Below are 24,317 nucleotides of genomic sequence, written 5' to 3' on the forward strand. Positions count from 1 at the left end.
TGCTGTGACCCCCATCTTACTTTCTCATCTGCCTCTTTCTCTTTACAAAGTATCGCGAACACCTTCCCTTCAGTTTTCACACTTACGTTGTATTCTCCATCCCAGGTTTGGGCTGTGGTTTAACAAACTCCCTCTTGTTGGAAATGAAAGGTGTTTCCAGAAAGAGTTCTCATACCAGATCTCAGCCTAGTTTTGGTACAGATTTAAATATGCAACACATTCAGGGCTCAATTCAGGGCTCAAAGTTCCCCAATTTCCTGGATTTAGGGAAAAAGCATATGCTCCACACTCACCCCTCCTAGATGTCATGGGCTCCTCCCTCTCAGCCTTCCCCTCTCCAGAGGAAGGTGTTTGGAAAACCTTGAGGCCATGGCGGAGGTGGGGGTGTGTGGATTCCTGGGGAGCAGAGGAGAAACAGGACACTGAATGGTGGCACTCAAGCTGGACCACGGGCATTGTCCAGGCCTGTCCTCTGTGTCCTTGTCTTACTTCTCGTTGCCCACGGCATGCCTTCCAATGAGGGGACTCCAAGATGCCTCAGGAGCTCCAGCAGGTCACTGTGGTGTTTATAAGCTTCTGACCTCAGAGTAGACAACAACTTGTTGTTAGTGCCGTGGAGTCGATTCCGAGTCCTAGCGACCTGTGGACAGCAGGTTCTGCCGGTCTTTCTGTGCCATCCTCTCCCCTTCTGGCGCTGTATCAGACAATGCTACGCTGCTGTTCACAGGGTTTTCATGGCCAGTGTTTTTCTGTAGTGGGTGACCAGGTCCTTCTTCCTAGTCTGTCTCACTCTGGAAGCTCCACTGAGATCTTCCCACCACGGGTGACCCTGCTGGTATTTGAAATACCAGTGGCAGAGCTTTCAGCATCACAGCAACACACAACATGCAACCACCAATGGATAACAACAATAGACGCGTGGTGTGGTTCCCTGACCGGGAATTGAACCCAGGCTGGGTTGGAGAGAGCGCCGGATCTTAACCACTAGATCCCCAGAGCTGCCTGTATCCAGCAATATGTGGAGAAATATGATCATCGTTGTTATGGTTTCTACCATAACTGTGGTAGAAAGATGGGTAATAAAGAGCCCGGTTCTGGAGGTGCTTGCATTCTGCTGGGGGAGAAAGGCACAAGGCTTGCAGCAAAGACAAAGGTGCGGGCAGAGGGAAAGAAAGTGGCAAGAGAGGGTGAACAGAGAGAACAAACAGGTCCTATGACTCTAGAATATTCTAGACCCTACATTCTTTAAATGTTAACAGTGTAGTATCCAGAGCCAGACAGCCTGCGGTCCAGTCTCAGCTCTGGCTCTTGGTGGGCACAGTGACGATGCCCTGGGAGCCTCAGCTTCCCTTGGCTGTTGGGTTGATACATGTCAGTTCTGGGTTAGTTCTCAGTACACATCAGCTGTTGTTATTAGCTGTGATGCCAAGCACCCTTTAAATGTACATCTCTGGGGGCATCTTGTCCAGCAGACTCACTGCTACACTCCTCTGAGCGAGACCGAGGCCCAGATGAAGCCTCCGTTGGTTGAGAGGGTCTCACTGGGGACCCAGCCTCCTCCCTCCCTGCTCTCCTCTCCTAGGATGTTGCCCTCATTCAGAGTCAAAGCAGGCTCCCCGCCGGGTCTATATTCCACACCTGAGCAGGGAAAAAGGAAGGGGCTGGGAGAGGCGCAAGCCCTCCTAGCAAGTGATACAGAAAATGCACCCATAGCTTCTCATGGTCCATCCTGGAGAGTGTGGTCATGTGGCCACTTCAACTGCAAGGGAAGTGGGGAACTGTCACCTCTTTGGGCAACGTGTGTCCAGCTGAAGAGCTTTTTATGGAACAGGGAGAAGGTGGATGAGGAAGATGGCTAGCACTCAGCCATGAGCATTAGAGCAGAGAAACCCGAGGAGATACAGATGATGCCTTTAGTGATTTTACTGGGGTTGGAAGAAGTGTAGCTTCCACAGACTCCCCAGTTACTGGGATGTGAGATAATGTAGGAAAGTAGGTTCTCACTGGGGTGGGCCTTCTCTAGACCCAAGTGTGCGATACATCATCTGGTGAGCCCACACCTGCCTCTGTGCACCGTCACAGCTTTGGCAGCTTTTTTCCCACGCTGTGTCTTTGAACAGGAATGCTGTGGAGGACCCAGAGGAGACGGTGATCGTGGTGACAGACCAGAATAACAGCAAGTCTGAATTTACCCAGGAATCTGTGATGGAAGGAGGCCACCCAGGTAATGAGAACAATGGCAGGTTTTAGTGACACATGGCAGTAACTTCAAGGAAGACATGAGGATCTGGGAAACTACAGTGCAAATACCAGAGGAAGTCTTCTTCAGACCAGCTCCTGGGGTCCAGGGCACGGAAGTGTCCACTCCAAGTTAGCAGGTATGGCTCAGGGACCACATAAGCTTTGTTTGGCTTCAAGCAGAAGAGCCTCTCTCAGGCTCACTCAAGAAAGTTGGGACTGGGGAGGCCACAGGCAGAGAGGATCCCACAGACATTGGCCAACAGGGGCCATTGAGCAACAGGGTGCCCTGGGCCCAAGGAAGTCCAGGGATCACGGGTCTTAGCTGTCCACGTGGTGCCCACTGGTCGCCGCACTCCCGGCTCTGCATCCTTTTTGCGCCTCAGTAACTTGGGTCCTCCCAGCCCCTCCTCCACCTTGTGGCTGTTCTCATTTGTGGCTTCTCTCTACACACCTTTGGCTTCAGCTTCCGTTTCTCCCTGCTCAACTCCCTTCACATTTTCCAGTTCACGCTCCTGAAAACAAGAATCTGATTGACCACTCTTGATTCAGGAGGTTCTCCAGTTCCAATTGGCTCTCGCTGATAGGTCGAGGAGTCGGCACCCTTGCAGACACAGCTGCCTCCTGGCAGCAGCTCTAGACGGTTTCTCTGGAAGCACTTGGTCTCATAGACAACAGTGACGTGTCCGTATACCCATGGCTTCCAACCTGACATTTTGGGGATAGATGTTGAGGTCCTAATTCTTTGGGGCTGAAAATTATGAAATGAAAATTACAGGGCGTTTCCTGTGAGAGGACGTTCTGATGGCATGTCTCTTTTCCCCTCTCAGCCTGCCATTAATGCTTTCTTCCATTTTTCCTCCCTTCTTGTCTATCCTCGTGCTGCCTGTAGCCCCACAACAAACCACCACTCACCAGCCGCACCAGCTGTCTCCTGATCACCCACACGGGGTGCACAGCTGTTCCGGGTTCTCTCAGTGGACCAAGCTCCAGAGGCTTGATTCTGGCAACCAGGACACACTGCCCCCTCCACCTTTGCCTGACCCCCTCACCACTTCTCCCCCTCCAGCTTGTGTGCCCAGCCCCAGATCCTGAAGTGTGCCCAGGGTCCAGACATGACTCTCCTGACAAGAGTAGGGGAGAAAGAATGTCAGAAGGGGCCTGAGAGCAATGGGACAGGTGGAAAGACGAGGTATAGAACAGCCACATCACGCCAACCCCAGGCATTCGATAGTATCTCAGCCCCGTGAAGTATCATGTCAACAGGGGACAGGGTTCCCATGGTGACAGCCATGTCAAAAGATGCCCTAAAGGAGCCAGTCCTGATGGCCTAGCGGTTAAAGTATGGCACACTCTGCTTTGGTGGCCCTGGTTCAGTTCCCAGGTGTGAAACCACACCACTCGTCTGTCAGTAGCCATGCTGTGGCAGCAGCTCACATAGAAGAACTAGAAGGACTTACAACTAGGATATACAACTCTGTACTGGGGCTTTGGGGATGGGAAAAAAAAGATGCCCTAAAGATTTCTGAAAAGAGTAAACAAATCATTTGGAAATTATTATAATAATTTGATGCATTATTAGAACTAGAACTTGCATCACTTGAGAAGCAGTTTGATCATCTGTATAGTAAAGGGCACACATTTAATTTTAAATTTCTATATTAATTTGTATTGCCATACTGGTCATTACTTGTTGAGATTATTGACTCTTCTGCCCTCTGTCCTTGCAGGAACCTCTGTGATGCAAATCATAGCAATGGACACAGATGATAATGAGAACGCCTGCAATGCAGCCATTGCTTACACCATCCTCAGCCAAGACCCCTCAGTGCCTCACCAGAACACGTTCACCATCAACGGGCACACAGAAATCATCAGTGTGCTCACTTCTGGGTGGGACCGACAGGTCAGGGGTCAGGAGGCACCACTAGGTCATGCAGTCAAATGTACAGTTGTCCCTGCTGGTAAGGCACAGACACCAGACAATCAGAACAGACACCAGACAATTAGAACAGTCACCAGACAATCAGAACAGACACCAGACAATCAGGACAGTTTCCCAACCAATCAAAACAGACTCCTGACCACTTACAATGTGTACCAACCAACCAGAGGAGGCGCCTGCTGCAGACAAGGTCCTGCTGGTGCCCACAGGCTGCCATTGAGCTGCGCTGAGCAAGCCCTAAGGTTTCACTGGAGTAAATCAGAAATGCGATCCACAAGACTCCTGTATCTGGCAAAATGAAATGGCTCTGCTTCCCGCAAAATTAGGCCACATCCTTTGGTGAAAAGAGAGGAACACTCCCAGCCTCCCACCTGCTATGAGTGTTGAACACATAACTGAAGGGGTCCCAGGACTTCCTGGTCTGGTACTGGAGCTGGGAATATATTGATCAGATCCCAGTCCAGGTAAATTCTCCTCCTGGGTCAGTTTTGGGAGGGGATGGTCTGAATTTACCAAAGTTTGCTTCTTTGAAGAGAGGCGGGCCAAGATGAAAGCCTTTCCTTGAATGCCTGACAGGACCGGCCAGGAAGCCAGTCATGTAATGGGGGGGGGGGTGGTCCTCCGGGTCTGCCGCCTCAGGGATTCTGAATCTGCTCTCTGGCTCATGAGCCAAACCTTCATCTACATCTCCAGTGCTGACCGTGTCTGCCTGTCTGCAGAGCGTCCCTGCATACACTCTGACAGTTCAAGCTGCTGACCTCCAAGGTAAAGGCTAAAGTTCTACGGCAACAGCCATGAACCCCTCCTGTCTTCAGCCCGACCTCAGTAAGTCCAGCTGAGGCAATGGATGTCTCATGAACTCTGTTCTACAGTGGCCCACACGTCAATGTGTTGAGCAGCAGTGTCATGATTCAGGCCAGTGATTCTCAGCCTGGCAGCACGTTAGAACCCGCTGCCACCTTTGGGGCACACTGACCAACTCTCCTGTCCCAGGGCAAGGGTAGCCATCTCTGGGCCGGGCAGTGACCCGAATGGGCAGACGAGTGCAGAAGGCAGTGTCCAGGAGACAGACAAGGTGTGGTTACCCATGGGGAAGAGACACGAGACAGACAAGGTATGGGCGTCCTGGGGCAGGGACATGAGACAGACAAGGTGGGTGTCCTGGGGGAGGGACACCAGACAGACAAGTTTGGGCGTCCTGGGGCAGGGACACGAGACAGAGAAGGTGTGGGCGTCCTGGGGGAGGGACACCAGACAGACAAGGTTGGGTGTCCTGGGGCAGGGACACGAGACAGAGAAGGTGTGGGTGTCTGGGGGGAGGGACATGAGACAGACAAGGTGGGTGTCCTGGGGCAGAGACATGAGACAGACAAGGTTGGGCATCCTGGGAGAGGGATGGGAGACAGACAAGGTGTGGGCATCTAGGAGGAGGGACAGGAGACAGGCAAGGTGTGGACGTCCTGGGGCAGGGATGGGAGACACACAAGGTGTGGGTGCCCTGGGTCAGGAAGTGCTCCCTCTTTGTCCGGGAGCCCTCCGGGTCCTGCTGCTCAAGAATAAAGAGCCTTCATGTCCAGGCGGTAGGAACTGACCCGGCTTCTTTGGGGTGTGCAGTGCAGGATGCTTAGGTGAGTGAAGGGCAGAGGGAGTTGATTGTAAAGAATCAGAGTGTTTGGGGGAACAGATGGGCTTGGGGTGCCGTGGAGCCATATCTGGGCTTGGAAGAGGGCCTGGAAACCCTGTCTGTCTGTCTCCCTCCCTCTCTCTGTCTCATCTCTGCTTTCTGCCTCTACTTAATTCTCACTCTGCAGTCTGACTGTCTATCACTCCAGGCATATTTTTGTATTCCTTATGTCCATTTGTCTGTGGATATTTGTTTTGCACCTACTTCTGGCCATAGGAAACAGACAAAATCCAGCCCTTGGGGAGCTGTCATCCTACCGGGGGCCAAACATGGCCTGTGGCCCCAAAGCCCTGCCCACCCCCTGGCCTCACCCCTCGTCTCCCCACTCTGCTGACCCTCACTGACCTCGGGCCAGTTCCTCCATGCCAGTCACGTCCATCTCCCTACCTCCTCCGAGAAGACCACACTCTAAATTCGCTGACCCGTCACTCTCTGGCACAGTACACTGTGTTTCCTTCTCAGCACATGTCACCCTCTGAAAATGTTGTATTTGTTCAGCGGTTTAGAGCTGTCCCTCCCCCTCGTCACCATGTATCACCTCAGTGCACCTGGCGATGTTCTGTCAATATTTCTCCAATGAAGGAAAGTCCCAGCTGCCTTCACGTCCTCTCAGTTGAAGCACCAGTTGGAATGGACTCGAAGTCTCTGAGTTCCAACCGCAAATTCCCAACTGGTGGCCTGGAAGGACTCTTGAGATGGGGCGTGGAGTCGGGGGTGGGCACAGGCGCCTGTCTTGGTGTCCAGGGAGCCATCCCACATGGACTCTCCCGTGGCTCAGGGTAAGGCAGGGATCTCCAGCTGTCAGTGCTTACCCAGGCAGCACCCAGACCAGCTAACCTCTCACTGGGGAGCAGGAGAAGGTGAGTCTCTTAACTGCTCAGGGTCTTGGCCGACCAAGAGGAATCATCGGTTCCAAGTTACTGAGGAGTTTGTGTGCAGTTTACCCGTATGATCTCAACTCCACGAGGCAGAAATGCTTTTGGCTACATGCCTAGAAAAGTCAACAAGAGTAGTTTAAGACCAAGACTGATTTACTGACCCAGGGACACAATCCAGACACGGAAGGCCTGGCTGCGGAGCAGCCTCGCAGCAATACCCAGGATGCAGCTCCTTTCTGTCTTTTTGCTCCATCTTCCTTAGCGTGTGTATTTTGTCCCCCTGGTGGCAAGGTGGCTGCTGCCCCTCCAGCATCACACTGATCCAGTCAGAAAGAAGAGCGGGGAGAGGACAAGAGTGACACCAGGTCTCTTTTGACGAGAAGCCCCACTAGGTGGACTTACACTTTGATCTCACGAGCCAGAATATGGAGCATGGCCAGTCCTGGCTGGAAGATGTTTAGGCAGCAGGGGTTCCAGCTAAGGGAGGTCACACTGGGAGAATGGCAGAGCTGGCACTGGACCCGTGAAGCCAGACCCCCTTGCCAGCTCTTAACCAGGCCACTGCCCTGCCAGAGGCGCGGGGAAGGTTCTGGGTGAAGCCTGCAGGCCATGCGGGCACAGGTGCCTTGCCTGGCTGTAAAGCGCTCTAGCCCAGGCCTGTCCATTGGTGCTTACCTGGCTTAAGCCCAGGGACACGGGGTCTAGTTTCCATGAGCTGGCCCTGCTCAGCCAGGAGGAGCTGTGACAGTGAAACCGAGGAGGAGGGAGTTAAAATTCCTCTGGATTAGGGTGACACCGTGCCTGCACCCACAAGGCTAACGTGGGAAACAAGGTAACGGCCGTGTCTGAGCTCGCCTTGCAGAGCAGCAGGGAGACTGCTGACAAGAGAGCAGCTTGCTGACAGCCCCCGCCTAACTGAGCATCTCACAGGAGCACTGAGAAGTTAAAATGACCGACTGAAAGCTTCACATGTCACAGGCTAACCATCCACCGCATGCAACACACAGAACCGCCCCCCCTCGAATTTGCACATGCTCGCCCTCCTTGTCTTATTCTCACAATAAGCTTTGGAAAAACTCTTAGAACTGCACGTAGGCAAGCTGATCTGTAACCGGTGGAAAGAATAACTTGTTAGCAGAAAACTTATGTCCTCTGGCCAAAACAGTTCTTTCTGTCCCAGGTAAGGAAGTAACTGACATTTTCTGAGACTCCTCAGGAATGTCGCATTCAGCAGATTTGAAACTTTTTGTCTACGGAGAGGTGCCCAACAGTCTGCGGTCATCCGTGGCCTGACTTTCCTGAGCCCCCTCCCCAACCCTGCTTGCCTTATATAAGTCATTTCCAAAACAGTCCCCTTTAAGATATTTTTTTATGGATGATAGTCCACCATCTTCCAATCAGCTAGCTCATCGCTTAATAAAGTTCTTTCTCCACCACTGCCTGCTTGGCCTTTTGTCTTCAGACAAGCATATGGGGCCCTTGCTCAGTAACAACAGAGTGGCCACCTGGGCATCTGGGGCCCTGGGCTCTGAGCTGCTTTCTCTCAGGGGAAACAGGCCAGGGGCTTGGCATGAAGTCCAGGAGTGCCCTCAAGGCAGTGGGCCTTGGATTCGAGTCCCAAAGGTCCATTCCTCAGTCCTGTGACTGTGCCCCTCCTCAAAATCAGAGGTGACAGGGGCCAGCCCTGCATGAACTATGTGGATTTCAATAATAAGTATCCACTATTATTTTCTCTTTTCTTTCATGCTTTTTTAAAGGAAGGTGTGTGGGGGCCAGCCAGGAAGCACAGTGATTAAATTCACGTGCTCCGCTTCGGCAGCCCAGGGTTCGCAGGTTCGGATCCTGGGCGTGCACTGACACATCGCTTGTTAAGCCATGCTGTGGTGGTGTCCCATATAAAGTAGAGGAAGATGGGCATGGATGGGCCAATCTTCCTGAAGAAAAAGGGGTAGGATTGCCATGGGATGTTAGCTCAGGGCTAGTCTTCCTCACACACACAAAAAAATCAGAGGTGACAGTGGCACCTGCCCCAGGAGCAGCAGCACAGGTTAAGGAAATCTGTCTGCGCCTGTTGGTGTTATCTTCAGAGTGAAAGGGATCAGATAGCATGGCAAAATGGGGACGTCATCTGACCTCCCAGTGTTTGTTACCTATGAAAAGGGGACAGTGACTTCTGTCCCGTGGAGGTGTGAGGGCCACAGTAAACAATGCATGGAGAGGTGCTAACACAGGGACTCCTGGGCTGGAATTTGAACCCAGACCAGCCTGACCTCAGAGAGCACACCCTCTCCACTCTGGGAGACGTATCCCAAAAATAATCAAGTAAATTCTTTTGAGCTGGGAGGGCTGTTATTGCTGCCTGCTGCAATTCGGAAGCCCACCCCTCTCTGGATGAAGCCATAGTTGTCATTTGGTCCCAAGAAAGAAATGGCTGGACACAAAGAGACAGAGAACTGCAGAGGTTCCTGATTCCGTGACACTGAAATGTAGAGGCGGATCTGCACATCACCCTCTCATCAAACGGTCCTGAACAATAAACCCAGCATTACTCCGAAGGGGAACGGGGCTGGTGTCAGGGACTCACCAGGGGCCGGCAGGCATTCCCGCTGAGCTCCAAGCATAGTATCACGTGCCTGACTGGAGACAGAAAAACTTGCTCTCCGTAGAGACTGTCAGAGGGGGACGTGACAGGGAGGTGTGGGCGATGGGCTGGAGGGCCCACTCCAGACGCAACTTCTGGCTGGGTTCCTGGCCCTGCAGGACTTATGGCCATAGTCAGGACCTGAGGGATGCACAGTCACTGCAGAGCTTCTCACAGTGTCCCAGGAACAGAGCTGGGATAGCTGCATGTGGCCGTGGGGCCTCCTCCTGCCAACACGCACCTAGGATCTGCAGGAGCTTGGGAGACGTGGCATTAGCTGTCCAGCCCCTCAGGACAGGGTGAAAATGGGTACTGAGCTGTTGGAAGCCCCACACCAACAGGCACGTCCAGAGGGCAGAGCAGGGGCTTTGAGGGGCCCCTCATTGTCTCTCGGGCCGACAGGCACCTGCCTTAGGAGAGGACCCTCCACTGTGGACCGTCCTGCTGAAGAACAGGATCCTCCTGAGACAGGGAGGGTTCCTCGAGGCTGGCGCGGGCTGTCTGTTTCCCGAGTCCCCAGACAGGGCATCAGGATCAAGCGCCCGTGTCCTTTGTGTGCAGTACGTGGGCCGGGTGTTTGAGAACAAGGCAGACACTGGGATAGGGAGGCTGAAGGTGGAGGATGTCGACATCATGGCTCCCCAGCATAGAAGGCAGAATTCTCCATGCTGAATGACAGAGCTGGCTGTTTCGCCGTCACCTCGGACCCCAAGAACGATGGCCTTTGAATACAGCCAGAGACGGGCTGTGTTGCTCACCCACTTGGCTCCCACTGGGCCGTGATCAATTGGTGCTGTCCACCCTGGACAGGACGGGAGTGGACAGCATGCTCCTCACACAGGGTAGCGGCTTTCCAGTGAGGGCTTTCTGCTGCGATGGTGGTCCTCCCTGGTCCTTGTGTCAAAATGGCCACACCATCACCCTGGACCCCAGGGGAAGTGCCCCCTAATTGACAGTTGTTTCCCAGAAAAATACTAACCTGGGATGTTCCCCCAAAAGCAGCCCCCAAGACGAGAATTTGTGGGAGGGGCCCCTGGAAGTGCTGGTGAGGGAGTTGGGAGGTGGGACAGCAAGGGGGAGCGTGGGTGCCTCAAGAGCAAAGGGGCTCAGGCCCTCAGGGACCCTCTGAGTGGCACGTGGGAACTGTCTCTTCTAAGGCATTTGTCCGCCTTCCCTCGTGGTTGTGGCTGCTGCTTCACTCCTGGAAGCCAGGAGCCTTGTCTCCAGAGCCGCAGGGGTCTCCAAAGTGGGCAGAGGGGTCTGGGACCATCTGCCTCAGACGAGAGAGGGAAGAATCCCTTCTTCATTCCCTCAGAACTGACCAATGGTGAGCGATTCAAAAGAGAAAGAAAAACAAGACAGGGAGGGAAGGAGTCAGGTTCCTGGGGGAAGAGGACAGTCTCAGGAACAAAGCAGGCTGCATGTGGGTGAGGTCCTGAAGACCCCACCCCAGGACCCCCCAGGTCTGCTCCGCTAGGCTCAGGAGGGGAGATAGGAGAGGGAGCAGGCACTTACTGCTCTTTGCTCTAAATGTGATCTTTTGGCCGCAGAATACTGGAGGCACTTGGAAAATGTGGAGAAGGCCGAGGTGGCATGTAGAGCAGCCTGGGAGGCGGACGGGCTAAAAATCCAGAATTCCACCAAGGGCACGCCCCAGAACATTTACCTATCCACCTGCGTCAAACCAGACAATGTGCCAGGGGGCGAACTGAACCCCTGAGAATCACTGAACCTCCTGCAGGGGGAGGGCCTGAGCCAGAGGGGCCCAGGCCCAGCTGACTCCTCGCCCAGCTTCCCAGGGACCCTTTCAGATAACTCTGCTCAGTGCCCAGCACTGCCTCACAGGTCTGTCCGGAGAATTGAGAGCGACAATCAAATGGAGAGCTAACATGCAGTCTCGCTAAGTGCCCGGCTATTTATGTCCCGACACATTTAGTTCTCACACCAACTCTACCAGGGAAGTGCTGCCTTTATGTCCACTTGATGGTGGGGAAACCGAGGCACAAAGAAGCACGGTCGCTGCTCAGTAAGTGACAGAGACAAGATCTGAACCAGAGTCCACTTCTTAACTGCTACACGAAGTATCAAGTATCTAAAAACCAGCCAGCGTCGAGCACAGAACTCCCCATATGGTATCAGACTGGTATCAGTCTCTCGTGCATTGTGCTAGAAAACATTCCAATACCTGGCTTCCCTGTGCCTCAGTTTCCTCCTCTGTAAAATGGGGATAATAATACCTACACCAGGAGGTTGTTGTCAGGATTAAGTGAGCTAATCTTTGTAATGTAGTGGAAGCTCTATAAAATTTAAAGCATGAAGCTGTAGATGCCTCCTTCTTTTTCACACTGCTTTATGCCTTGTCCCTAGCTGCTATTCCAGGAGACTGATCTTACTCACCAATGGGCCGCATTCTTTTAAATGGGCTGCAAAGCATGCTGGTGTGTGACAGAGCTCATTTAATTGTCCCCAGTGGGGACAGTCTGGTTGTTTCTGGTCTCTTGTACCAACGGGCATTTGCCAAATCAGGTGTGAGCACCTCTTTGGGGTCATGTCCTATAAACATAAGCCCTGCCAAACATCATGTGCGTTTAGATCTGAAATAGAAGTTTCCTAATTACCTGCAAAGTGGTTCACCAGCACACTCCCAACCTTTGCTAGGAGGGGCCTTCTCTGCCTTGGAGGGGCCTGATTCTTAACCTGCAAATAGTCCACGCTCACTATGGAATAATCAGAAAATGCACTTTGGCAAGAAAAAAAAGTTCCTGTATCCAGAGCAACACTACCAGTCAACCAACATCACCGTGTAGACCTTTCCAGATTTTAAATATGGAATGCCCTTATTTTTATTGACATATCGCGTAAAATGTGTTCTATATGTACGTTATATAATTTTAATACAACGATGAATTCGCGCCTGTACACTTCACTGTCACTTATTTTTCTCATTTCTGCATAGCCCCGACCCTATCCCGTCAGTGTGGGAAGCCCCCTTCTCCCTGGGTGTGGGTGACCAAAGGTGGGTAAGAGGAGGAGCAGGCAGGGTTAGCAACAGGTCAGAGCGCTTTGCTTTGTCCCATGGAACCATCTCAACCTTGGGAGTCATTACTGCGCCTATTTCACAGATGAGGAAGATGAAGAAACTGAGGCACATCACGTGGCCCGTCGGGGCAGTCAGAATCGGAAACCTTACCTGTCCCGCTGAGGGGCTTCCATTAAAACCGTGACCTCAGTCCCAGGGAAGAAAAAAGCTACATCAGCTCTAGGATTCCTGGGGGGACTCCGGCTCGCGCGCGCCTCCCACCTCCCTGCTCTGCGCCGGCGGCCGAGCTGATCTCTGCGGGACCCACCGCCCCGCGAGTCTGCCCCCTGAGCCCACCCCACCCCCCCGCCTCCCCGCACAGCCCCTCGACTCCTTGCATGCTCCAATGCATGCTACATGCAGACTCCTTGTGGGCGGCCCCCGCAAGGGTGTGCGCCCCAGTCGCCCACCCAAGCCCCTTCCTGAGCGGAGCCCCCTGGGGCCGCCCCCGCGAGCGGGGCTCCCCGCCCCCTCTCCCTGGGTGGGTCAGACACATGGCCCCCACGCCAGGGCGGTTATAGGGTCAGGGCGGGGGGCCGGCCTGGGGAGGTGCCGGCTCCCGGGACCACCGCCCGTTCTGGGGGTGGCGGGAGTGGGGTGACCTCTGGCCGTCTCGCGCGGTCCCCAGGCCGCCCGGCCGTGAGCTCGAGGGCCGCTCGGCGGCTGCGACGCTCCAGCAACACCTGGGCTCCCGGAGGGAGGGGGCAGGCCCGAACGCTGGGTTCCTGTCCCCTCGTCTGTCTGGTGACCCATGAGCCAGGGGACAGAGAGCTGGCATCCGGGAGAACAAGGAGACCTCCGTGTGTCCAGGCTGGAGGGCCATGGCCAGCAGTGGACCGAGCTCCGGAAAAGGTAGGAAGGAGATCTGGGGCAGGACACGAGTCCAGACCACCTCCCCCCAGTGCGGGGCCCGTCCTGAGTCCCAGCCTGTGACGGGGCAGATTGAAGGATCCCAGACAGCCAAGGAGTGCGAGCCCTGACGGCCGATCGCAGGGCTGACCGCTGCCGGATGGTCCCCCGCGGCCTCAGGGCCCCACCCGCTACTGACTCTGGGAGCCTCTGCTTCATCAGGCTGGCCGGGATAGTCCGGAGCAAGTCCCTCTCTCCCTGACGGCTGGGTTGGTTAAGGCCCGGCTGCCCTGCGAGCAGGTTCCCCAGGCCCTCCGTCTTGAGGAGGCGGGCTCCCTCTGGTGGTGGGAGCTGGGGCCTGGGCCCCAAGGTTCAGGTCCTGAGGGTAAGGAGCCCGCCCCCTCCTTGTTCAGCCCTTCACAAAAGCTGGGGGTCCAGGTCCCACCTGCGTGGTCAGCCCTTGTCTTGGAAGAACGCACGGGGTCTGTGGGGGTCATATAGACCCATTCCCAACCCCCCATAAACTGTGCCCATACGCACTGCTCTTTCTAATCACCGTGTAGACTCCTGAAAGCACAGCGGATGGGAACAGCGTGAGGTTTTTCCGGAGGTGACGGGGCCTCAGGGCGCTCCAGTTGGACGCTCGGGGCAGCTGGAAACAGGCCGCCATGAGGATGGGGGTTTGGGTAGTTATTGACCCAGAAAGCCACGCACAATCTATTAAATGAAAAATGCAGGTTATAACACAGAATGAAAAGCATAATCCATTTTCTTTTCTTTTTTTTTTTTTATGTTTGTAAATAAGCATACTTATGCAGAGAGAAAACCTGGAAAAATAGGCCAAATATAAGGTGATTATTGCTCATGGGGTAGATCGTGGGAGATCTTTTTCCCCCTTTCTGCTTCTCTGTACTGTGATTTCCTAACAAGTCAGTGCAGCTGTATCCCTAGGCTGCTCCAGAACCGGGCTCTAGAATCTAGGCTGCTCCAGAACCAGGCTCTAGAATCTAGGCTGTTCCAGAACCAGGCTCTAGAATCTAGCCTGCTCCAGAACCAGGCTCTGGAATCTGTCCCGTTGCTGGACTGTCCTGGCCCTGCTCACCCAGGTCCGACTCAGGCAGCAGGGGTGTCCGAGGTTGCAGGCAGGCAGGCAGACCCAGGGGAGCAGGGGGCGCAGATCCTCATCCCCCTGTGCAGCCCTGCTCCCCCTCCCCAGCTACACCGACCCTGAGGGCCGCTAGCCCGGCTCCGGCCAGCAGGCCAGATGAAGGCGTGCACCGACAAGCTGCCCTTTGACACCGAGGGCTACTGGAAGAAGAGGGGCAGGAGAGCGTCTATCCAGACGTGGAGGTGAGGGCCAGGGGCGGGCTGGAGGGGGAGGTCCTCAGTGGCCACCTTTCCCCTGCTGGCAAGCTGTAATAAGAAGTCTTTTCTCTCCTACCTCCTTGCCTCTCGACTACTGGCACGTCTTGAGACGGGCAGATGACCCCCTCGGGCAGTAACAAATTTGGCGACCCAGATGTGACATTAAGTCCTGCTCATGGCCAGTCGACCTCGGACGGGCAACCTGTTGGGTTGCCTCTCTTTCTCTGTTTTGTGTCTTCTCGTCCTGCTGAGCTGTATTCTTGTGGGTTCTCAAGGCCATCTCCTCTGTCCAGAAGTCCAGAATCAGGCTGTCAAAGCCGGAAAGGTCATCCAAACTCGACACAGCCAGCCCCTTCTCACAACTGAGGAACTGAGGCCAGGCAGTGGGAGGGGGCGGCTGGGTCACACCTGGAGTTTGTGGGAGCACCAGGGTCCAGGCCAAACCAGGACCTCCTGACCTCCCATCCACCTTCCTGTTGCTGCAGCTGCTGCAGGCAGACCTACGTCGTCTTCAGGCCGCAGGGAGCAGTGAGCAGGTGCCATCAGCCAGGCAGGGTGTACCCAGGGCTGGGGCCCCGCAGGGAGCAAGGCAGACCCAGCTCTGTTCTTAGAGAGCTGCCAGCACTGGAGTGAATAAGCAAAACGGGCTTAGCTGTCAATAAGTGCTATGAAGAAGTAAAGCAGGGGACGTGATAGGGATGCCAGGGAGGCATTCTAGCACGGCTGGCCCTGGGGCTGCTCTGAGGAGGTATTTAGGGGTTGAGATCTGAAGAGCCAGCCACACAGCAAGTGCAAAGGCACTGGGGTGGGAGCCCCCATGTATGTGTGAGGAACACACAGGCCAGCGTGGCTGAGTACAGGTCAATCCTAAGTCTGATGAGAAGCCACTGGAGGCCTTTTAGCAGAGGCAGGATGCAGGGGATCGGATTTCTGTGTTAGACGCTCCCTCTGCTGCTGTGTGGAGGCCGGGAGAGGCCAGAGGGGAAGAGTGGAGAGCATGGCGGCTTGGGGAGAAGCGGATGGATTTGGGACCCATTTGGGGGTGTAGATGTGACAGGAACTGATGGGTTGGATGAGAGGGTAGAGGAAAAAGAAATCAGAGGGGTGCCTGTCCTTTCAGAGTAGAGCTGTGTGTGAGAGTTTGGGGAGCCGCAGGTTTGCAAGACAGCAGGGAAGGGCTTCAGACATCCCGGTGGAGAGGAAGGCAGGCCACTGGGTGCCAGGTCTGCTGGTCTGGAGAGAGACAGAAGTCAGGGGTGTCGTCCGTGCAGGAAGCGTCAGAGTCCCAAGCCTGGACGAGCTCCCTTGGAGAGAGAGGACCTCGACTCTGCATCCACAGGCACCGTGTGCCCCCCAAGCCTCCTCCAGATAGGCCCAGCCTGGGGAAGGGGTGTCTGTGAGTCCTGGCCACTTCCAGGTGCTCCTTTTTCCATATTTTGTCATTTTTCATTGGCCACTTGAGGCTTTCCCCACCCATGGTTTCCTTAGAGGGGTGGCAGGGGGCTGCCTGGCAGTTGGGGTTTGAGAGGCATCCCTGAAGGCTGGCAGGACCCGGCCCTAGAGTCCTGGCTAACTGGACAAAGCCACTACCCCCCCCCCAGCCAAGCCCCAGGCCTCAGTCTCCCCATCCGTATAATGAGGCCACGGGCACAAAACCGCCAGGTCCCTTGCCAGCTCCCAGAGCCTGGAATGAGCCTTCCCAAGCCCTGGTCCACAGGTCCATAGGCAGCCCCCCTCTTGGCAAAAGTGCTCCCTCCACTCCAAGGCTGGTATGGACTAGGAGCTGTGTCTTCTGTGTCATCCTCCATGGCCTGGGCCACACGGCCCTGCCTACCTGTGTCTACTCCCTCCACTGATATCTTCTCTCCTCCAGTCATGGCCAGGCTCCCCCAGGGCTGGAGAACCTTCCCTCTGCCCCACACTGGGGGCACTTCCTCCCTCACTGACCGGGTGCTGGGAGTCCAGCCCATCTAGAGAAAGTGAATGTTCAGGCCTGTCCCTCCTGCCCACGAACCCATGTCGAATCTTCAGATGTTTTTAAGGGAAATCTGAAATCTGGACTGTATTTTTATTTGAAGTTTCCTGATTTTTTAATCTTGGAACTAATTTAGTGTTTTTTTAAAACACTGGGTGAAACAGGCAGAGCCCAGCAGGAGGGTCTCGTGGTGGTGAGCTCGGCCTTAGTGGCTGGATGCTCACCAGTCTCCTCACTCTGCCAACACTGTCCACTCTGAGGATCACTCCACTTTCCAAGTGGGCTGCACTGTGACAGACCAGCCCTTCTTTCTTGAAACTCTCTCCGCCCTAGCTTCCATGACACCAGCCACAGCTGGTTTCCCTCCTTCCTCTCTAACCATTCTTCCTCTGTCTCCAGCGAAGCCTCCTCCCTGTCCCCTCCAAGACGACCCCGGGAGGATCTCCCTCCCCCAGCCTGCTGCTGCAACCAGCTCCACATTCACATTTCCAGCAACCTCCTCTCCCATGAAGCCTGGGCAAACGTTTCAGTCTGGGGGTACCCTTGCCGCCCATGCTGGGGTTCCATCAGTGGAATCACCCTCTCTCCCTCTGACCTGTCAGAGACCCAAGCTCAGGCCCCCCTCCACCTGGTTTCCTTGGGCCAGCTCTTTTCTGGGTGTCCCAGTTCCCATTCCATCTTCATGCACCCTGGTCCACCCCACTAGGACCGCCATATCCACCTCCCCAGCATGGCTTCTGTCAACACAAATAATCCATAATCAATATATAAATCAAAATTGGGTTGAGCTTATTATGAGCAAAATTTGAGGACCATATAGCCCGGGGCCTTCTTTCCCCAAGGAAGGAAGGGCACCAAAGAAGTGGGGTGTACAGAATGGTTATATACCATCCAAGAGCATGTATCACATACAATTGCAATGTCCCTTTTACAATAGTCATGAGATTTCCCTGTCAGATTGCCCTGTCGGCACAGTGATCGATGGGCGTGGCAGGTAGCAGGTCTGCTGTCTCGAGTTGGGTGGTCACGGGATGAGCACAGCAATCAAATACTAGCCTAGGGAGAAATAGTTATCCTTAAGGAAATACCAATGTGGGGGAAGTTGCATCCTTATCTTAAGAGCATTTGTTCTTGTCTTTGGGACATGGTAAAGCAGATATACAATGTATGTTCAAAGGCCACAAGCCCTTTTGGAAAAACAAGCTCAGGCTGAATTAGTTTTATACCAAATGGCTTCCTCATATGCTCCAATATGTCCTATTGCTTGCCATTTATTTATTACTTCTTCTACTGGACAGACACGCTTCAGGGGGAGGGTGGCGGCATCTGCATCTTGCTGCTTCTCTCTCATTGCACAGCTTCCTCCACGCATCCCAGCTTGCACACACCTCCCATTTTTGGAATGTGAGCTCTTTGTTCAAGCTGTGCAGTCTCTGCAAGACCCCTCTGGCTCCCCAGTGCTGCCCCCAGGCCTCAGCTAAGGGGCTTTTTCGGAAACCCACTCCCCCCTCCTAGGAAGTTCTGATGGTCTTTCCTCATTTTGGCTGAGGTCTCAGGCCCTCGAGGTTTTCCTGGCTCTGGGCAGACAGTCCACTTGGGATCCTCCTTCCTGAGAGAGGAGCTTGGCCTTCTTTGCAGGGACCTGGGTTGCAATCTATTTTCCCTCACTGCTCTGGGTACCTAAGTCCTTTAACGGCTCCATGACCATGGACCACCCCCCCAAAAAAACCCACCCAGTCTCACCTTTCCCAACCTTAATTTCCTCCTCTCCTGGGACTTATTCTCTGGTTTGTCAGAGAGCAAACTTGGTCTGTGCAAGAGCTGTGAAAGGGGAGAGCCCCGACAAGAGTGAAGGGAACACCGCACCTGCTCCAGGGGGCCTACAGGAGAAGGCCCCAAAACACACCCCTCCTTTTGGAATCTCATGCCCTCCAGCTCTCCCCACTCCTGGAACTCCACTTCTCTAGCCTCCAGTCCCACCTACGACTCCATGTTAGGGCCTCAGGGGACTGTTTATTGTCTGCACCTCTGCCACAGCCCCAAAGGTCAGGGTCTAAAATCACTTACCACAAAAGCATGCGGTCTCCTTCCAAGTGTCTCTCCGTGGTCCCAGCTGCCCGAAGTGCAGGCTTCTTTGGCTTCTGTCTGGCGTCTCCTCCGCACCCCACTACTGGAACATGCAGAGCTCAGGGCCACCAGACTTGCAGGAGCTTCTGCAGAGGCCTTCATCTGGCGCCCAGAGAGCAGGGAGTGCCCCACGCCCAATCGCCCTCCCCATACAAGGGGGGGGCGTGGCCTGGAGCTAAGAGCGACTCACCTCCCCCATCCTCTCCGGGAGCTCCTCCAGGGGTCACAGCCTTAAGATCACCCACCCTGCCCCACCCTGGAGCCACCATTTGGCTTTGGGGGAACGATGGCGGCTACTTGCACACCACAACATGGGACACTTGGGGCATCGGCAGCAGGGGAGGGGGTGGGTAGAAAATGTCTCCAGAGAGGCACCTTCAGTCCTCCCCGGCTTCCCCCGTGTTGTGCCCAGGCCCCTGAGGCATAACAAGACCCGGGTGCTCAGCTGGAGGGTGCATCCATTCGCCATCCTCTTAGACTGAGGCGGAGACCCCCTCAAAGATGTCCTAACTCACTTCACATTGCCCTGCCCACCACATGAGGGCATACCCTGTGTTAGTTCAGACAAATTAACGCCCGTCCTATTACCAGCACATTGGTCCTTGCTGTCCCCCAGGGTGGAAATCAAGAGAGACAACAGGAGTAGAAAAGTAGAAGTTTATTAGCTTGTGCACAAGGGAGGCACAGGGGAGCCGGTGTGGAAAGGAAAGGGGCAGGTGACCAGCTCTTTAGGAGGCCAGACTGTGGGGCTTTTATTAGGCAAAGGCTGGGGAGGAGGGCCCTGTCGTGGCATGTAGAGGCTGGGTTGTGCTTGCGCCTGTGCTGTCGTGTAGCATGCTACTACCTGGGACGCATGTATCATTAGCTGGCTAGCTCTCCACCCCGGGTGCGATTTTTACTATGCTGATGGGGCTAGCTTCACCTTGGGTGGACTCTTGGGTGCTAGGGCACATGCATAAGCCTGGGAGAGTCCAGCGGCTGCGGAATGTTGATCCTGGTGGTCTCTGTCTGATTCTCCTAGCTTGCGGATTGGTTAAAGGGCCTTATCTTGTTAGGCCAGGGGCCTTGCAGATAGGCCCTGTCTCGTTAGTCCGGTTTCTGTCTCAGGCCTGCGGGCAGGCCCAAGGCCCCCTGGACGCGGTCAGGGTTTGGGTGCCTGTGACACACTCTTGGCTGCCGACCGCAAAGATCCAGGCCATAGGGCTTCCCCAGGGGCCCGCACAATTCCACTCCAAATGGGGTGCCCCGCTCCTCTCGCGCTCCCGCAGCCCAAGGTGCCCCCCTCCGTTCCCCTTTGCGGAGCCCTTTCTGGGCGCAGGCCGCATCTCCGCTGTGCCCTGGGCTCGGGCCCTGTTGGGGCGCACGGCTGCGGGCGCAGTGGCGCCAGGGAGGCGCAGTCCGGGAAGACAGTGGCCGGGGAAGGGGCTCCAAGAAGCACAACTTGGCGCTGGCCCAAGACTAGCCTGTTGTTCTCAACGTGGTCCGCCATGGAGCCATAAGAGCAGGGCGGGGCGCCCTCCTCGCCAGTATGCAGCGCGCACGCCCAGAGCGTTCCAGCAGAGGTAGCAGTGACAGCAGTGCTCACTTGGCGGTATTCATGCTTCAGCCCCTTGTCACTCCAGTCTTCTCCGCCCCAGCCCCAACCTGGCCCAGTCCCCTGCCCGGGCCCCCGCTCCGCCCAGCCCGGCCCCCACCCCAGCCCTGCTGCCGGCCCGGGCCCGGCCGTGGCTGCTCCCGCCTTGAGCCACAGCGCGCCCCTGGCCTCCGGGCTTCTGCGCCCCGCCCGCCACCAACCCGCTGGCCACCGCGTCTGTGGAGCTCGAGGAGGCCCTGCCACTGACGACCACCGAGGGGGTGGCCAGGAAGGCGGCCAAGGCTGGCGGCTTGGCGGCACTGTCCCCATCTGAGACAGAGCAAGAAGAACCAGCCGGGCAAGCTAGTGGTGGAGACGGTCCGCAGGCTCGGCGAGCACAACAGATCGTCGCTGGCCAAGATCTACAGGAGGCCAAGAAGGTGGCGTGGTTCCACCAGCAGAATGGGCGCACGTACCCCAAGGACTCCATCAAGGCGCTGGTGCAGAACATGCTCCTGCAGGTTAAGGGCACCGGCGCCAACGGCTCCTTCAAGCTCAACCGCAAGAAGCTGGAGGGCGGCGGAGAGCGGCGCGGAGCCACGGCAGCCGCCACCACCCTGACGCCCGCTGTGCACAAGACCGAGAAGGCGGCCTCAGGTGTGGCCAGCCCCGGCGCGCAGACAAGAAGCCTGTCAAGGGCCAGAAGGGCGCTGCCCCCAGGAAGGGCAAAGGCAGCCAGGCTAAGAGAGTGGCAAATTCTGGCAGCTGGTATCTGCTCTCAAGTATTGCCACCAGAAAGGTATCTTCCACAGGGACCTGAGCCTGGAGAACATGCTGCTCGATGCTGACCTGAATGTAAAACTTGCAGACTTCGGCCTCAGCAGTCGGTTCATTGGCTGTAAGCTAAGTATGAAATCTTGCAGGGCCAAGAGTACGATCGCCTCCCATAGACGTGTGGAGCCTGGGTGTCATTCTTTATCTTATGGTCATAGGGTCCCTGCCTTTCTCGGAGGAGGACGTCCACACAGTGCTGCATCGGGTACTGAGAGGGCCATCCCTGCTGCCTATGTTCTTATCATTTGAGTTCAGAGAACTCTTGAAAAAACTGATGACCCTCGACCCCAGCAAGAGAGGAACTGTAAAAGATATGATGGATATCATTCACCGTGGGTGCATATGGGCCAGGAGAAACTCAAGGCTTACAGGTTGCCACCCTGTGACACCAGGACCCCCAGGTGAGGAAGGTAACAATTAACATGGGCTTTGAGTGGGACAAGGTCCAGGATTCCTAAAAAAGAAGGAGGTATGACCATCTCACGGCCACATACCTGATCCTGAGCTCCAAGAAACCCCAGGTGGAGAGCACACCATCACTGTAAGGTCTGTCCGTTCCATTGACCCCAACAGCCTCAGTTCTTCCCCAACCTGCGAGGTGCAGCCGGAGGTCTCTGTGCCCAGTAAGACGCAGTTGTGGCGAATCTGTTTTTCGCATCTGGCCCATAAGGCAGAAAATCAGCGACCTAAGGAGAACCAGGAGTCAGGGCTGAAGGCCACAGAGCCTGCCAGTCCTCTGCCCAGCCTGGAGCCGAGGACAACCACCCCCAGCCCAACCCCCCAGTGTGGCCCTTCCACCCACAACACCAGCAACAGTGAGGAGCCCCAGAAGGAAACAACTGCCCCCAGAGTTTATCCTGCAGTGGATACCCCCCCACGCTGGCCAGCCTGGTGGGACGACCCCAGCCTCTCCCTCTAGCCCCAGCTAGGGCCAGTGGGGGGGGGGGGGCGCTGGGAGATTCTTAAATTTTATAAGATACTTCTGTTTTTCTCTGCCCTGCAAGAACCAGCGTGGCAAACACCATAGAGTGAAGCCAATTTAATCTCATGGCAGGGACATGTGGGGAGGTCCAGCCGCACCCCTGCGTTTTAAATGGAGAGCAAGATGCTGAGCTCCAGGGAGCCTGGCAGTGTGGTGTGGGAGTTTGGCCAGAGGCTGGACGCATTCAGCTGTGAGTGGGAGCAGGGCAAGGAGTACACGGCCGTCTGTGTATGGATGTCCAGGGGAGACGATTTGGGCCAGTGGATGATGGAGGTGTGAAAACTGCTGCGGCGTTCTCTGCACGGGATTCAAATCAGAATGGTATCTGGCATCTCCATGGCCTTCAGAGGCACCATATCAAAATACTTGGTAAACTTACAGGACGGCCCGGAGGCGCCTGGGGGACACAAGGAGAGGCTACCCTAGCTCCAGGTCTGCCAGACTGGACTGTTTTTCCTGGGGCACTTCTTCCCTCCCCTGTCCTCTCCCTCTCTTCTTCCATGTTTGTGGGGAAGAGGGATGGTTCTTGTAAAGTACTTGGTTTTCCAAGTCTTCCAATAAACTTGATGCTCCAGAAAGATGTGTCACAGGTACGTTGTTTTGCCTCCTCCCTGTACAGAATTGGGGCTGTGTATGCTCTGCTTTGAGAAGCATGTGATGATGTAGTACTTGGAGTTAATCAGAACAAGTAAATGGAAAAATGACTTAGAATTATGATGGTAACTCTCAACAGCAATGAACGTGGTTCTGAAGGGAAAAGGCTGTGAGCCATATTGCAGGGCAGAAAGGCAGAACTGTGTACTGACATTACCTAACATTTTCAGAAGGACCAAGGGAAACGTCTGATCCTGCAGCCTTTATTAACTACAACCAAGAGATCCATAATAGGATGATGAAGTCCTGTGAGCCAGCCTGTGTGGGGCGTCAGAGAAGTGGCATGGGTGTGGGCCCCTAAAGCGGCTTAAGGGTCACTTACATGTGCAGCTGAGTTTTCTGACTATAATGCAGGAGTTGGGTCTTTTCACTGTGAGGATTTCTCCTTTTTATAACAGTGGCACGGAGCAGTCCCTCTGAGTCCTGAACGAGGTATGAGCTGGTTCAAGGTTCCAGGGGAGCTCCATGGGCCAGCTCAAGGTTCCAGGGGAGCTCCATGGCCAACCAGGCATCCTGGGGCGTCCAGAGGAGGGTTCATCTATCAGGGACCTTCCGCATGGGCTCCTAAGAAGCATGAGGAATGTCCAGGAGGCCCCTGTAATCTTCTTGCGAGGCTGGGTTGCGCTGTGTGCAACCTTTCAACATGCTTACGAGACTGCCCAGGGATGGTCTTAGTATCTGGCCAGTCAGAGGAGATTTTCCTTCACCCTCTGAGAACAGGGCCAGGGGAAGTAAGAAGAGGGCTGGGGACAAGCTGTGAGTCTTGTCACCCCCTTCATGTCCCCCGTTTTGGTTTTCTTTACACTAAACAGCCTGATGTGTGGACCAGTGTCGCTCTCCTTGAAATCTGTCCATGGCTGTCATTCCCTTCAGGGCAAGTCCCAGTTCCTTAGTGGGCTTTTGGGACCCTCTGTGACCTGTTCCTCTGCAGACCTTTTCACTATCACCCCTTCCTTGCACTTTACTCACACTGAATTGTTCAGTTTCCCACAGATACTCTGCCCATGAGGTTTACTCTCGGGGAAGCTCACATGCTGGGCACTTGGCCAAACTCCGTCAGGATCCCCGAGATGAATCAGACATAGATCCAACCCAAGAGCACTGTCCGGCTGGGAGACAAGACAGGGACCTAACGTAGTACAGTCACCTGTTCACAGGTACAAAGGAAGGACATTCGCAGCACAGCATGTGCTCACCTGCTGCTGGCGGTATTGGGACAGCGTCTTCAAGGAGGTGACATCTAGCAGGGCCCTGATGCATGGCTCTGACCACAAGAAATAGAGAGGAGGCGTTCCAGACAGAAGGAAGCTGGAGTGTTAGGCACATACAAGACAGAGGTGGGGAGTGAGGCTGGAGAGTGGGGGGTTGGACCAGCACCCCTTGTTTCTAGGACCACTTCCCACTGGTGTATTTTGCTCTATGTCTCCAAACTTAAATATCCCCCAGCTCATGGCCTGGAAAGCAGTCAGCTCCGATAATAGAACGCTCTGCTA

The 24,317-nt window shown here is 55.1% G+C and overlaps 1 pseudogene; it reads left to right on the top strand.

Annotated features, from left to right (window-relative positions):
* Positions 1-20,309: 20,309 nt before the first annotated feature.
* LOC101393155 (uncharacterized) lies at positions 20,310-22,107 on the top strand (annotated as a pseudogene).
* The last annotated feature ends 2,210 nt before the right edge of the window (positions 22,108-24,317 follow it).

This window comes from Ceratotherium simum, chromosome 3 (assembly GCF_057802395.1).
Source record: "Ceratotherium simum simum isolate JZ-2026a chromosome 3, ASM5780239v1, whole genome shotgun sequence".
Classification (NCBI taxonomy): domain Eukaryota; kingdom Metazoa; phylum Chordata; class Mammalia; order Perissodactyla; family Rhinocerotidae; genus Ceratotherium; species Ceratotherium simum.